The 15,813-nt window shown below is 49.5% G+C and overlaps 1 protein-coding gene across 1 annotated transcript in view; it reads left to right on the top strand.

Annotated features, from left to right (window-relative positions):
• Rtn4rl1 (reticulon 4 receptor like 1) overlaps positions 1-15,813 on the top strand; it is a 73,304-nt gene that overhangs the window by 35,781 nt on the left and 21,710 nt on the right. The gene's annotated exons all lie outside the window — the stretch shown is intronic.

Genomic DNA, 15,813 nt, shown 5'->3' with positions numbered 1-15,813 from the left:
CTGATGGTAAATCTCTTACTTGCCTAGTCCAACAGACTCAGGTTCAAAGCCAGGTCCCACCACTTACCCTGAACCCTCGCCAAAGGAGAAAGGGTCTGGATCTGTAAAAGAGAAAAGAGTAACTTGGCCCAGTGGCCTCTGGGAGAGTTGAGAAGCAAGTCTGACAGACTGACACACACACTGCCCTCAGGTCCATGGGCCTGAGGGAGCCTGCCGACCATAGAAGATGAAGGCCGCAGGAATTATCAGGACTCCTGAGTTGGGAGGAACTCAGAAGACTTGTAATGAAAAAACCCAGTACAGGTTCAGGAAAGTGAACGGACTTCGAAGCTGGGACAGTCCCTCTCTTGACTGTCAATGGTGCCATCGAAACCAGGCCTTGACCTTGGTCTTGAGTCTGTGGCACCCACAGGCCCAGATGATCTATCTCAGGAGTCCATGGTTCCCTAGAACCACCTGAGGTGGTGCACACAGTAGGCAGACACTGAGAAACAGGAATCAGGGACCAAGCCGGGCGTGGTGGCGCACGCCTTTAATCCCAGCACTCGGGAGGCAGAGGCAGGTGGATTTCTGAGTTCGAGGCCAGCCTGGTCTACAAAGTGAGTTCCAGGACAGCCAGAGCTATACAGAGAAACCCTTACTCGAAAAACCACACACACACACACACACACACACACACACACACACACACACACACACAAAAGGAATCAGGGACCAGCCTGGGATACACCATTGCTGGGTGTGGCGGCACAGGCTTAACCATCAGTACTTTGGAAGTAAAGGCACAAGGCCCAGGGTTTAAGGTCACCCTTGGCTACATGTCAAGTTTACAGCCAGCTCAAGCTATAAGAGACCTTGTCAAAACAAACCAAAAAAAAAAAAAAAACCAAAAAGACAAACTAAAATAAACCAAATATGATGGCTTTAGTCCCAGAAGTTGGGAGACAGAGGCAGGCAGATTTTTGTGAGTTTAAGAACAGCCTTGTCAAGCCAGGCGTGGTGGTACACACCTTTATTCCCAGCACTCGGGAGGCAGAGGCAGGCAGATTTCTGAGTTCAAGGCCAGCCTGGTCTACAAAGTGAGTTCCAGGACAGCCAGGGTTATACAGAGAAACCCTGTCTCGAGAAACAAAAAAAGAACAGCCTTGTCTACACAGCAAGTTCCATGTTAGCCAGGGTTATACAGTGAGACTCAAATTAAAATCAATCAAAGAAGTATAGAACCCTAGAACTCTGTTCTGAGTGCAGGTATACTGTAGAAACCACAGCCTTCAGGCTCTCAAAGGATCCAATGTCAGGGGTGGGGAGCCGCCTCCCATGCCCTCTTACCTCCTGGCTGAAACACATGATCTGGATTTCCTTTGTTTTAGGGTCCCCTGACAACCCTTATTCTAACCCAGTTCTTGCTGCTCTGTCCAGAGAACAGAGCTCACAAGCACCATCCAGGGAATGGTAGGGTGTGGGCCTCTATTTGGCAAAGGAATTTCCAGATTTGGACATTTTGGCCAGATCCAGATTTCATGAAGTCTAAAAATGGTGCTCGTGTGGGGTGGTGGTGGTGGTGGTGGTGGTGGTGGTGGTGAATATGTGTGTATGTGTGTGTAGATGTGTGTGTGTGTGTTGCTTTTATGAAAGAGCCTAGTAAACCATGAGTCCTGAGTTAGGTAAAAAGCCTTGGGAAGAACAATGTAATCGTTTTATAACGTGACATTACTGAACAAAGACCCTATGGATACATGGGGTCTCAGTATAGCTCTCACCAAATGGCCTCACGGGGCTTACTGTGTCATCCCCACTAGATGTTTGACCAGTTTTCTGGTTGCAGGCTGTTTGGAGATTGATACAGAACTGTAGAAAATCCCCACCCCCACCCTCTGCCTCTCCCCGAAGGAGCTCACAAAGGGGACTTGGTGCTGCCCTCTCCCTGAGATTTTTCTCTGATTCCTGTTAATATACCCTCTTTCCCGTTCCTCCCGCTCAACTAATGGCTATGCCCCCACTCATCTACTCTCAGGGCTGCCCCGTGAGCTGTATCCACCTCGGTGCAAGAGGAGGTGAGCGCCCCCTACAGGGCATCCAAAGTAGGGCCATGTATTTGAGACAACTGCCGTCCCAAAACTCCCCCGCCAGGCTTTGGACAAATTCCCTGGGAGATGGAGGCTAGAGGGCGTGGAGGCTGTGGACTGCCGGTCTACCTGCCTTCCTCCTCCTCCTCCTCTTCCTCCTCCTCCTGGTATTTGTTGGGTTGCAGCTATGTGCCAAGCGAGAAAAACACTATTGGGAGCAAGAAGCTGAGACAAAGGATTTGATCTAGCTCTGTGGGGTTGCCACTTCCTGATTGCAGGCACCTGTGGCTTCGAGTTTGCTGGCTAGAAAATGGTGGTGACAAGCACTTGCTGGGCTCTTGTGTTTGGGGGTGCAGGGCACAAGGCTGGCCCTGGGGTCGGCACTGCAAAGCTTTACTCTTACTATCTTGAAAGGTCTCTCCAGCCTCTTTTCTGGCATCTTGAGTCTCCTTTCTGGAAGCATGGTCAGGATAAGAGATAATAGAGTTTTCAGGATGGGCTCTGGTCAGTCACCATGCAGGTGAGACAGCAGGAGGTGACGTGGACCATCCTACCTGCACCATTTCCCTAAAGCCTTTGAAAAGACAAGTTTAACAAAGAGAAAACACTCGCCCTTGTAAGTTCTGGTCTGCGCCCTGGATGGAAGATTCCCAGGGAGCTGAAGTGGCTCCAAAAGCAGCTAGGGAAGGAGGAGCCATCCACCCCACCCCTACCAGGGAACCTATGTAATTAGCTGACCCACTAATTAATCTTTTGTTTATATTTATTTTCACTTTGCTGTTTGAGACACGCTCATGCATTCCAGGCTGGCCTCAAACTTGTGAAGCTGCTGAGAATAATCCAGAACTTATTTTATTAATTTTTGTTTTATGTGCATGGGTTGTGTTTTGTCTGCTTGTATGTCTGTGCACCATATGTGTGCCTGGGGCCTGCAGAGGCCAGAAAGGGGCATTGGATTCTCCTGGAACAGAAGTCACTTATGAGCCACAAGCCACATATGTGTGCTAGAAACGGAACTTGGGTCCTCTGGAAGAGCAGTCAGTACTTTTAACTTCTGAGCCATCTCTCCAGCCCCTAATCTAGAACTTCCAATCCTCCTGCCTCCACCTCCTAAATGCTTATAAGTACGTGCTACCACGTCTGCTTTTTGCTAGAGATTGAGACTTGGGCTTTGTGTGTGCTTGATAAGCCCTCCACCAGCCAAGCTACATACACAGCCCTGTTGTGGATTTTTGTTTTGTTTTTGACACCCTGTCTCTCTATAGTCCAGGCTTTCCTGGAACTCACCGCAATTATTCTGTCTCAGTCTTCTAAATTCTGAAGTTATAGTTGTAAACCATGTCTGGCTTTTTACTTTGTGCATGTGTCTGTGTGTCTGTGTGTGTATTTGTGATGTGTGTACATGTGTCTGGAGGTAGAGTCTAGGGAGGGAACTCAGGTTATCAAGTGTGGTGGCAAGCCCCTTTGCCCACTGAGCCATCTCATCCCTCCCTTTTTTGGAAAGAGGGTCTCGGGAAGCTTAGATGTCCTCACTGCTATGTAGCTGAGGGTGGTCTGATCCCCCTGCCTCCACTTAGGAGTGCTAGGAATTTTTTTTCACTTATTTATTCATGTATTACTTGTTTATTATTAGATTTATTTTATTTTCTGTGAATGAGTATCTTGCCTGAATTGTATGCCTGTGGACCATACTTGCCTGGTGCCTGGTGGAAATGTTGAGCCTCCATGTGGGTCCTGGGACTCAAACCCAGATCCTATGCAAGAATAACAAGTGCTCTTAGCCACTGAGCCAACCCTCCAGCCCCTGAGTGCTAGATTTACAGGGGCATGCTACTATGCCCACTTTTATGCTGAAGATACAACCCAGGGCTTCCTGCATACCAGACAATCATTCTACTGACTGAACTACATCCTCAGCCATTTTTGAGATGCGTCTTGCTCCATAGCCCAGGATGGCCTGAAATTCTAAATTCTCCTCCTCTCAAGTGCTGGGGCACAGGTCCACACCACCACGCTCAGTTTCACTGTTTCTTTTGTATAGTTTTGCATGTGCCGGGAGGCAGAAACGACACCCGCTAGCTGGGCACCCATAGGGGAGGTCGTAGCTCATTCTTCATTGGGGCCTCTGTCTGGGAGCCTGCCTGCACAGGCTGCTGGATGCTTCAGACACACGGTTGTCTGAGTGGGAGTCTCTCCAACTATTGTGTGGCTTGTGCCATGGCCAAAGCTTCCACATCCCAGTGGAACTGTTTGGTTTTCTGTCATGAACCAAGGGCTCAATGTTGGGTAAGCTCTGTGCTAAGTGTTCTATGTGCATGGCTGCACTCGATCGTCACAGCAGCCCCATAAAGTGGGCCCTGCTTTCCCCCATTTTATGGATGAGCAGATTGAGAGGTTAAGGGACGAGTTCAAGGTTATACGGCCAGTTAGTCCCGGTTGGAATCCATAGGCAGGTCTAATTTGAAGCCTGAGCTCCAAGCTCCGAGCTCTGAGCAGCTATTCGTGGCTGCTGTTGCCGGGAGGCTCCAGGCAGAACCCACCTGGATGCTTCCGCTTGGATGGCGATTGCGGGAGTCCACCAGATATCTCCCCCAAGGCTATGCTCCATTAGCTACTCCTCTGGGGACAGGAAAGAGTGCATCAACGTGCTAAAGAGAGCCTAGGTCCCAGAGAGGAATGTGTCACTTGTCTTCATTCTCTGGGTGCTCCGCAGTATGGGTTTGGGCGGGAGTGGATGAGAGCTAGGTGCACTAGGTCAAGTTCCTCAGCCCCTGATTTCATAGCCCTTGAGCGGACGCCTGAAGGAGGCAGAGGAGGCAGGGGCACGGTGAGACTAAACGCAGCTCAGCAAGGCTTGGTAAACCTCCCCTATCTGGACCTCCAGAAGCGATGTCTGTTCCCTCTAGGAGGGGCAGCAAGGTCGTGGGGTGCGCGTGCTGATAAGGGTTGCAGGATGCAGGCCAACGCCCCCGCGCCAGCTCCCACCTGGGCCGGCCCCGCAGGCGCTGGTTGGCTCCCTGGGAACGCTATTTGTCCTATCGTGCACCTGCATGGTTGCCAGGCAACTGGGACTGAGTTGTAACACCTTTGCGAGAGCCAGGAGGGTGTTTTTATTTCCTAGCTGCTGAGTCTTTCCTTAGAAGTTGTACAAGGATAGCATTTGCTTTCCCTCCCTAGAAACCCCACCTCATGTAGTCCTTGGTCTTCAGTCTCCAGTCCCTAGTTCCCAAGCCAGCCGGGATTCAGGCCAGATCAGCCTGGGGATCTGAGGAGTCTCTTTTACTTGAGGGGTCTCAGGCAGGCAAGGGTCTTGTGCACAACTCTCTGGGTTTGGGAAAGTCACCCTGAGAGGAGCTACGGTCTTCGGCCAGAGTCCAGATAGTGAATCTAGGAAGAACCCTCAAAGATGGGGAAAGGCAGGCTCCAAGGTCACTGTCACAGTTGCTGGCTTTGGGGCAACCTTGTTTGTGGCAGTGGGAGAGTGGGGCACATCCTGGGTCTGCCTGCCTCCTGGCTTTTTACAGGTTATCTGGGGGCTTCCCGAAATTGAGGTTCCTGCCTTACACCTTCCCAGTGGCTCACCCATCTGTGTACCACCTGCAGTACATTTTCCCTTTTTTCTTTTTTTTTCTTCTGTAGATTGACCCACTTTAGCTTAAATAAATGTATCCAAAAAGGAAACTTGATAACACTTCTGTAAATGGAGACTCAGTATCACTTGCCATAAATAGAAAGTAGCTGTAAAAATAAATACAAAGAAGCAAAACCTTATTAAATTTTAGCACATGGAGGCTGATCTAAGGGAGCTATAAATGATAACAAAATAATTGCTTATTACTCACTGACACTTACGCTGGGCCAGGCACTAGCTAAGCATTTTGCATGCGGTGGATCTCATATCCTTAGTGTTCCCATTTCACAGATGAGGAAGTGGAATAGTCAGAGATTCTAAGGGCAATGGTGAAGGGCAGGTAGACACTAAATGACCAAATTCAAAGTTGAGTCTTACCCAAAGGTTGGGCTGTCTGTCAGACATGACCCGTGCTGTCTCCATACATGGTGTCAGCCCTTAGTGTTGGTGGGAAGGGGTGGGGGCAATCTGCAGTTGGTGCAGGGACTTGAACCCCAGCTGCTGTGTTTGTGCTTGGCCTCAGGGAACTGTAACCTACTGGGTACTCTCGCAGTTAACCCACACAGCTTCCTGGCAGCCCTGGGTTACTCTCGTCTTATAGCTTAGGAACTGAGGTTTGGGAAGGCTCAGCTACCTCTCCAGAGTCCCACTGCTGCCGTGGTAAGACTGGGGTGTGGGCCTCATGTCCCTTGGCAGCGCTAGCACGCTACATTCTCTTATGCCTCTCTGTAGCTCATTCAGCCTCATGCAGAGAGGAGAACCTTTTATTCTTAGCAAATCTTACAGCGGAACTGAGCCCTTCTCCTTCTTGCAGGGAACCAAATCTCCACCTGGGGAGAGTGGGATTTGTTGAACTTAGCCCAGGCTGTGGACAAATACCTCTTTAGAACCGAGTTTAACCATGGGCCTTCTCCCAGTGGGCAAAGACCCCCTTGGTCTCCCCACATTTCTGCAAGGCACCTGAACCGCTGACCAGGGATGTTGGTTTAGTTTTATTGTCTGCCCTCCTCGAGACATAGTCCACCATCCCTTATCAAAATGAGTGACTGCCTTTCTCACCCTGGAGCTGGCTTCATTCTTACCTGGAAAAGAAAGAACAAGGGTGCATTTGGAGAGGGAGGAAAATCATATGTTATTTTTAAAAGGCATTTTGAGTGAGTGCTGAATAGAGTTCAAGAAAATTGCCTTAAAGACCTGTTCTCTGCGGGGTTGACGTTTCTCATGGCTCCCAAGTATTTGGAAACTTAATTGCACATTTGTACAGGCTACTGTTTTTATTTCTTTCTGGTCTCAGAGGTGGGCTTTGAAGATTGAGAGCTCTCTCTCTCTCTCTCTCTCTCTCTTTCTTTCTCTCTCTCTTTCTCTCTAATGGTTTTTCTTTATCTCAAATAAATTCTGCACACCTGCAAGGTAGAGTTGCCTGAAAGAAACTGTGTCAGAATTGGCTCTCGATTGAATAAATCTGCAAATGGCGAAGGGGCTGCTGAGATGATGTGGTGTTAGCTCTCTGAGCTCTTGTCACAGGGGCGCAGCCTAATCCCCATGCCCCCGAGGGAGCTGTGCTGCTCTGAACTTCAGGGTGAGCATCAGCCCACATCTCTGCTGAAACCCTTTTTCCACCCTAAGCTGGAAGCAGTGCTGGAGAAGGGAGACTGATTTCTGTGTGGGTGTGTGGGGCCTTTTAGGCCAAGATGCTAATAAGAGGCTTTTAGGTTAATTGTACAACCACAGCTCCCCACTGTTGGGGACTTCCTTCACTTCCCACACTGTGTCTTCTCAAAGAATTGGCAAGTCTATTTGGTGCTCAAAACTATACAGTAAGGGTAGAAGTTAGCCCCAGCTTGGGACTGGAAGCAAGTGTCAACCCTCAGGCTTGTGGGGGAGCCCAGGTGTATTAGTAACTTCCCTCATCCTGCAGCCAAACACTCAACAAAACGCAGTTTGAGGGGGGAAGGGCTTGTTTTGCCCCACAGTTGAGAGGGAAACAGTCCCTCAAGCCAGGAAGGTCCGGTGGCAGGAGTGGCTCTGAGGAAGCAAAGGAAGGGACATGCCAACCTTCAGCTGGCTTTTCCCCCTTTCTCATTTTTATTTAGTCAGAGACCTCCAACTTATGGGGTCCTCTCCCCCTTTAGTTAAAGCTCTTTGGAAACTCTGACAGTGGTGGCACCCGCCTTTAATCCCAGCACTCTGGAGGCAGAGGCAGGCGGGTTTCTAAGTTTGAGGCCAGCCTGGCCTACAGAGTGAGTTCCAGGACAGCCAGGGCTACACAAAGAAATGTGTTGAAAAACCAAACAACAACAACAAAACTCTTTGGGGGTCTTACTCTATAGCCCAGGCTGCTCTGAATCTCACTGTGTAGCCCAGCCTGGCCTTGAATGTTTCATCCTCCTGCCTCAGCCTCCCTAGTGCTGAGGTTGCAGGTTTAAGCCACTACCCCAGACTACTGGGCAGTTTGCTTTGTGGTAGTATTGAGAGCTAAACTTAACATCACTTACAGAGTACATACTTGAACCAGGGCCTGCAGGACAGCAATGGTGACCCTCAAGTTGACCCTGAGGGGCTAAGGACCTCTGTCCTTGGAACTATGGCATTTCTTGCCTAACTTGTTGCTTTCTGGGCATGAGGTCAGCACAGCGGATGGGTGGCCTGGTTTAGACTGACACCAGGGAGACGCTTTTGTGGGACTCCAGAAGGTGGTGTTTGGCCAGCTGTGTTAGCACAAACCTGCAAGTCTGCAGCCAACTTGAGTCCCATACAGTTAAAAACTAGCCAAACAGAAGATGAAAAAGGCACTATTTCTTGTGTGAGTTCCCATAGAAGCTGTCCATTCTTTCAGATACCAGCCCATTCTTTTTAGTTTTTATTGTTGTGGGTAAACAAAACACTACAGCTTTTGTGTAACATTGTATTTCCTGAGAAAACGAAAGAAAGAGATGACAAGATATCCCACTGGGCAGCAGGTGAAATGAGGCCCAAGGCTGGAAAGATGGCTCAGCAGTTAGGAACACTTGCTGCTCTTGCCGAGGACCTGCGTTCTGTTCCCAGCACCAACTTGGTGGCTCACAAGCACCTGTAACTCCATCTCTGACACACTCTCTTCTAACCTCTTTGGGCACCAGGCACACATGTGGCACACCACATACAAGTGTGCAAGCAGAATGCTCAAACATATAAAATAAATGTCTAAAAATTAAAAACAAAATAAAACCAAACAAGCCCTATCTTAGTTTTCTGCATGAAGGGGACGTGTCCAGTCCTGTCAGCCCCACTGTACCCTGTGAACTCCCATTCCACCTTGGCCTTGAGACTCGGACATCTGAAGATCAGCATAGTAGAAGCGAAGTTCCCACGCTAATAGTATGGATGCCAGACTGCCTGGGAGTCAGGTGAGAAAGTCATGGGGGTGGATCTTTGTTCCTGTAGGGTCCACAGCTAAGGCTGTGAGATAACACTTGCTTAGGAGAGGAGAAAGCCCTCAACAGGAGAGGAGCAAACAGGAGCCACTAAGAGGTAGTTCAAGGCTAGGGAGAGCTCTAGGGAGAATGAAGCAGTGACCTTGGAGAAGGGGGAGCACTTCAGAGGAGGAGTCATAGTGAGGAGGCCAGGTGAAGGAGTAGTGCTGTGCTCCTAGGACAGCTGGGCTGCAAGCATGGGAAGGAAGGGTCAGGTGGCTCTCGGGGCTGTCCAGTCACCTGCCTCAGTTGCCCAGGTGCTAGGATTACAGGCATAAGCTACTATGTCCGATTTCATCTGGGATCCTTTGATTATTTGTTTGTTTGAGACAAGGTCTCTCTATGTAATCTTGATTAGCCTGCAACTCAGTGTGTAGACCAGGCTGCCCTTGAACTCAGAGAGGTCCGCCTGCCTCTGCCTCCCCTGAGCTAGGATTAAAGAAGTGCACCATTGCTCCTGGTGACAGCAGTAAGTGCTTTTACCTACCTAGCCATCTCTTCCGCTCTGAGAAGGAATTCTTTTTGTTTGGTTGGGTGTTTTTTGGAGACAGAGTTTCTCTGTGTAGTCCTGACTATCCTGGAATTTACTCTGTATACCGGGCTGACTTCAAACTCAGAAATCCACCTGACTCTGCCTCTGAGTGCTGAGATTAAAAAGTGTGCACCACTATGGAATGGCTGGAGAAAGAATTCCTGACCTGAGGCTCATAGTTCAGAGGATTCCCAAGTTTCTGAAATTGTGTGGTGCTATGCTCGGGAACATCTGGACTTTACCATCAAACCTGTCTTCTCCGAATCCAGGTTCTGCCACTCTCTAATAATCACCCCTCCCTCCTCCTCATTATGTTTTTCTGGCTGGCCTTGAACTTACAGAGCTGCTCCTGCCTGTTTCCCAAGTGCTGGCATTAAGGTGTGTGCTACCACATCTAGTCTCTTTAACCTCTTCAGCATCATCTTTCCTGCCTAAAGAATGATGCCCTCACCGGGCATGGTGGCACACGCCTTTAACCCCAGCACTTGGGAGGCAGAGGCAGGCGGATCCCTGAGTTTGAGGCCAGCCTGGTCTACAGAGTGAGTTCCAGGACAGCCAGGGCTACACAGAGAAACCCTGTCTCGAAAAACCAAAAAACAAACAAACAAAAAAAAAAAAACCAATGATGCCAAGGGCTAGAGAGATGACTCAATGGTTAAGAGCACTGACTGCTCTTCCAGAGGTCCTGAGTTTAATTCCTAGCAACCCACATGGTGACTCACATCCATTTGTAATGGGGATCCAATGCCCTCTTCTGGTGTGTCTGAAGACAGCAACAGGTGCTCACATACATGAAATAAATAAATAAATGGGGGGGGGGGTGCCAAGATAGAAATTTGGAACCTGAAGTACAAGGTAGTATCAAATGGATAGTGGAGACTTCCCCTTCACCGTGAGCCTCTTGGTGGGGGCTCAGTAAAGGGCATCTGTCATTAACCTGTTCCAGAGCTACGAGTGACTGTGCTGTCACTTCCTTAGGGAGGGGTCTCCTACAGCTGCAGTATGATTGCTTAAGGGGGTCCCTGATTCAAAAAATGTTAAGCACCTCTCACTGCTTGAGAGGTTTAAAAATAGAGGCGCGTTCAACGGTAAAGAGCAGTGTTTATGTGAACTAAACGTGGTGGCGGGGCCTGCAGGCAGGGAAGCCTGCATGGAGCCCTTCTGTCCATCTGTTGGCTCTGCCATCTCTCATTCCTTCCCACAGCTTTTGAGCATTGCTGAGAGGCAGCTCGCTCAGGCCCCCTGCCAGGCGTGGAGGGCAGAGTCAAGAACAGCAGTGTCAATGGAAAAGGAACATGTGCCAATCTCCAAAGAGGGCCCCACCCTGTGGCCACTCGAGCCTGCATGAGGTCCCTTCCTGTGTCGAATCTGGGCTGAGTCTGCAGCCTAGTTTATTTTGGTTTGTGTGTGTTTGTTTGGTTGGTTAGTTGACTTTTTGGTGTTTGGTTTTTGAGACAGGGTTTTATGCAACCCAAGGTTCACCTTGAACTTCTGATTCCTGCCTCCAGTTTTCAAGTAGTATAAAAACAGGAGTGTGTGATCATGAATATCTCCCTCTCTTTTAAATTGTGTGTGTGTGTGTGTGTGGAGGGTTATTATGCTGTGTATTCATGCATACATGTGCTTGTGCACGTGGAAACCACAGGAGAAGGTGAGGTGTCTGCTCCACTACTCTCTGCCTTATTCCTTTGACATAGGATTTGTCATTGGCTTTAGGGCTCATCTGTTCATCTAGACATGCTGACCGGAAAGCCCTCAGGGTGTACTTGTGTTGCCCATGACAACACTGGGATAACAGGCATTTGTATGTACACAGCCACACCCAGCTTCTAATATGGGTGCTAAGAATTGAACTCAGGTCCTGAGGCTTGCACAGACCCTGTTCTTTGAGACATGGGTTTGCTTTCTAGCCCAGGCTGATGTAAACTCCTAATCTTCATACCTAAGTCCCCCACATTCTGGGCTTACTGGTAAGCACCACCACACCTGATCCTGTGACTTGATTTAGCTCATAAATAAAGTGAAAATGAAGCTACAACAGGTACCTGTTGCCTTAAGAAGGCTGAAACCAAGCTGGGGGTGGTGGCACAGGCCTTTAATCCCAGCACTTGGGAGGCAGAGGCAGGCAGATTTCTGAGTTCGAGGCCAGCCTGGTCTACCGAATGAGTTCCAGGACAGCCACAGAGAAATCCTGTCTCAAAAAACAAACAAAAAAAAAAAAACAAAAAACAAAAAGAAGAAGAAGGAGGAGGAGGAGGAGGAGGAGGAGGCTGAAACCTGGGCTGGAGAGATGGCTCAGTGGTTAAGGGCTCCTCTTCCAGAGATCCTGAGTTCAATTCCCAGCAACTACATGGTGGCTCACAACCATCTGTAATAGGATCCACTGCCCTCTTCCAGGGTGTCTGAAGACAGCTACAGTGTACTCATATACATAAATTATAAGCCAAGCATTGGGACACACACTTCTAATTCTAGCACTCAGGAGGTAGAGGCAGGAGGATCCAGAGTTCAAAGCCAGCCTTGGCTACATAGCGAGTTTAAGGACAACCTGGACTATGTGAGACCCTGTCCCAAAAAACGAATCAGACCTACCTGGGCAGATCTCTGAGTTTGAGGCTAGCCTGGTCTACATTGTCAGTTCTAAGACAACCAGGGCTATGTAGAAAGAGCCTGTCTCAAAAGAACAAAACAAAAACAAAACAAGACGAATAGAAGCAGCCTAACGTGTGTTTTGGGGGACTGAGAGTCCCAGTAAAGAGGCCAGTGTGAGAGAGATAACTTTGAGAAGAGAAACCCACAGGAAGAAACAGGCTCAGGTGTCCGGCATGTTAGTTCAGTCCCCAGATGACTTCAGGATCTGCTACTGTCTGACTACAGCCACATGGGACGCTCCCAGTGGAAACGGCTGTCCTGCTGAGTCTATTTAAGATAAATGGATTAGTTTTGTTGCAAGCCCTGTCTTAGTCCATTTTCTGTTTCTCTAACAGACTACTGGTTGATACATGAAAGAAACTGTTTCTTTTGGCTCATGATTCTGGAGGCTGGGAAGTCCAAGAGAGCAGACACTGACTTCTTGTCGGTTGTTTTTGGAGAAAGTCTCATGATGCTTCCACCCATGGTGGAAGGGGGTGGGGCACATTTGAAGGAACATGAGAGCCCACCTTGCTTTATTACATCTTGTGCTTGTGGGACCCAACCCAGTCCTAAAGCAAGAGCCCAGCTGTAGAAAAAAGGTGTTAGCCCATCCTGGAGAGGAGACTTCTGCCCTCATGACTGGAACTATTCCTATTACAGACGGCCTCCAACATTGGAGACCAGGTCTCACCATGGGTTTTGGTAGGTACAAGCCATATTCAAAGCCTCACAAACCGTTACCTTCAGCAAAGCTTGTTACATGTATGGTAATAAATGAAGAATAACAAATCAAAGAATAAAGGCTTTCTATTCAAAGCGGGTTATAGCCAGGGGGCGGCTGCCGTCACTTGCATTTTATCAGAGCCAAAGGCAGACAGAGGACTGGGAAAGGCGTTAGTAAGCTCTCGTTGGAGGCAGCTAACATGGAAAGCTGTAGGTAGGAGAAGTTGCAGCCAGAAACCCAAATGTAATTGGCTAGTGCTAAGTGTTTGGTTTCTCTAGCTATCCCAAGTTGGAAGCGGGAACAGAATGAAGTTAGTCAAGATCTGGCTGGCTTTTACCACAAGGTAAAAGGCTGAGTTTTGCCGTACAGTGGTACTCTAATTTATAGCTACCAAGCCGGCCTCGTAGGCTGGTTACTGCAGAGAACTAGGCCGGTCTCCTTGCTTGGGTGCCACAGACTGTGGGTCCGAGTGTTATTTTTATCCATGGTCTGGCAGTATTCCTCTATTTAGTCTCTCACTTGCCTATAGATACCTCCATGAAAACAGACACCTTGAGGCCATGTTGAATGAACACAGTGTTCTGGGTAGGCTCAAAGGGAAGAGAAAGCATTTGGCCTGGGCCAAGTTTAAAAGGAGAGTTATTCAAAGCTGGGCATGGTGGTGCACGCCTTTAATCCCAGCACTCAAGAGGCAAAGGCAGGTGGATCTCTGACATCCTGGTCTACAGAGTGAGTTCCAGGACAGCCAGGGCCACACAGAGAAACCCTGTCTTTAAGACAACAAACAACAAAAGAATATTTAGATGGGTGAGGGAAGGAGGGGTGTCCCAGATGGAGGAGACAGCATGACCCAAGGCTGGAGATAGAGAGCACAGCGCGCGCCACGAGTTGCAACAGCCTCCTGTTGTGGTGTTGGCACGATGCGAATGTTGGCTGAGTCCAGGGTACTGAGAGAGTTAGACATATTCCTGAAGGGAGGGTCACAGATATCGAGAGTGATGTCATCAGATCCAAGTTTCAGAGGCACTAGGAGAAGGGTGCAGGAGAATGGGACGCTCGCAGGAGACAGGTAGGAAGCCGCTGAGCAGTCAGGAGAAAGCACCGGAAGTACAAGCTAAAGCACCGGAAGTTAGGAAGTACGAGCTACAGGACTTGGTAGACTGGATCCAAGCGACCAAGAGAACGCAGAGTCCCAGGTTCCTGGAAGCCTGAGCTGCTTGTGCTTTCTAGAAAGTGACAGGGTGGTGGAGGGACGGGTTTAGGAGAGGGGCAAGGCATGGAGACCCCAACAGGACACACATGCGAACCATTTGGCACAGATCTGGAGTTAGGAAAGTAAGAGGGAGACGGCTTTGCAGAAATCGTGATTACCGAGGATGTGCGCCGCCCTGCCCTCACCCCACCCCACCCATGGTAAAATGACATATGAGAGATGCCTGTGACCCGGGCTGAGAAATAGGAAGGGTGCCTGTGATGGGGACCGACTGGAATGTCCAGAAAGATCGGAGCTAGGAGAGAGTTCTAGGAGAGAGTTCTGCAGAGGAATTCTGGGAGGAGGAGATTTTAAGGCGGCTCTGACCTCAGGGGCACCTGAGACAAGGTGGAAAGTGGTAACTGGGATTTCAGTATAACCGGGCGTTTGTGCATGAGAAGGAGGCTCTGTCCCCGGGTACAGGGCTTGAAGAGGTGGGAAGGGGAGTCAGCTTGCTTCCCGTGAAGGGATGGGGAGGCAGTTGCTGATACTTCGTTTCTACATGGTTTTGTTCAATGGGAACAACTGAAACAGGCCTGCAGCAAGGGAGCCATGGAGGGGAGGAAAGTACTCTCCTTGTGAGTACACAGTTCTGGCAGCTGTTGGCAACCATGGCCTCAGGCAGAATCCAGGCTACAGGTGGAGTGGTATTTGCCCACACACTGGTTCTTGTCTGCTTTATTTTTCGAATACGGGTGTTAACCAATCGCAGGTACAAATCTGGAAACGCTACCCTCTGGCAAACCCAAAGACATGACAACCAGAGCCCTACTCCCACACCTTCCGAGGCAGCGGTGGCTGGAACCCAGGGCCTTGGATGGGCCTGGCTGCCACCTGTACCCTCTTACCTGCCCACGTCATTCTTTTTTTTTTTTTTTTTTTGGTTTTTCGAGACAGGGTTTCTCTGTGTAGTCCTGGCTGTCCTGGAACTCACTTTGTAGACCAGGCTGGCCTCGAACTCAGAAATCCGCCTGCCTCTGCCTCCCGAGTGCTGGGATTAAAGGCGTGCGCCACCACGCCCGGCTTGCCCACGTCATTCTTTGTTTTCTTGCTCGGTTCCATCTGTCAGCATAGGAGAGTGGTTTGGGGGGAGGGGGGGCAGAGAGCTTGAGGCTCTGAGAGAGATGGGTGTGGGAAAGGCCACTGAGCATTACAGGAGGAGCAGTGAAGAGTACTGGCATGGGCAGCGACTCTGCTTTCCATTTCTGGGAGATAGAACAGAAGCCAGGACCATTCTCACCCTGCATCACTGTCCCTTGTCTTGAGCAGAGAGATAATGAAGTATCCAGGCCTCAGGGCCACTAAAGATAGAACCGTGTACTCCCCTTTACCAAGGATGCCTTAGGGATGGGACACACTGAGGCATTCCTCTTAGCATGGGGAAGGAGTCCTGTCTAGGAGCCCCTGCACAGTTTGGATGTACCTTCAAGACCCTGACTTCCAGACCATCAGAGTCCCCTCCTGTCTCTGTGACAGGCCTTCCCAGGTCCCCCACCCCACCCCCCACCCCACTTATCTTTGC

The sequence above is a fragment of the Mus caroli genome, unplaced genomic scaffold (genome assembly GCF_978045245.1).
Source record: "Mus caroli unplaced genomic scaffold, Mus_caroli_1 scaffold_13, whole genome shotgun sequence".
Classification (NCBI taxonomy): Eukaryota; Metazoa; Chordata; class Mammalia; order Rodentia; family Muridae; genus Mus; species Mus caroli.
The sequence above is the reverse complement of the archived record's forward strand: the minus strand, read 5'-3'. Positions and strand labels throughout refer to the sequence as shown.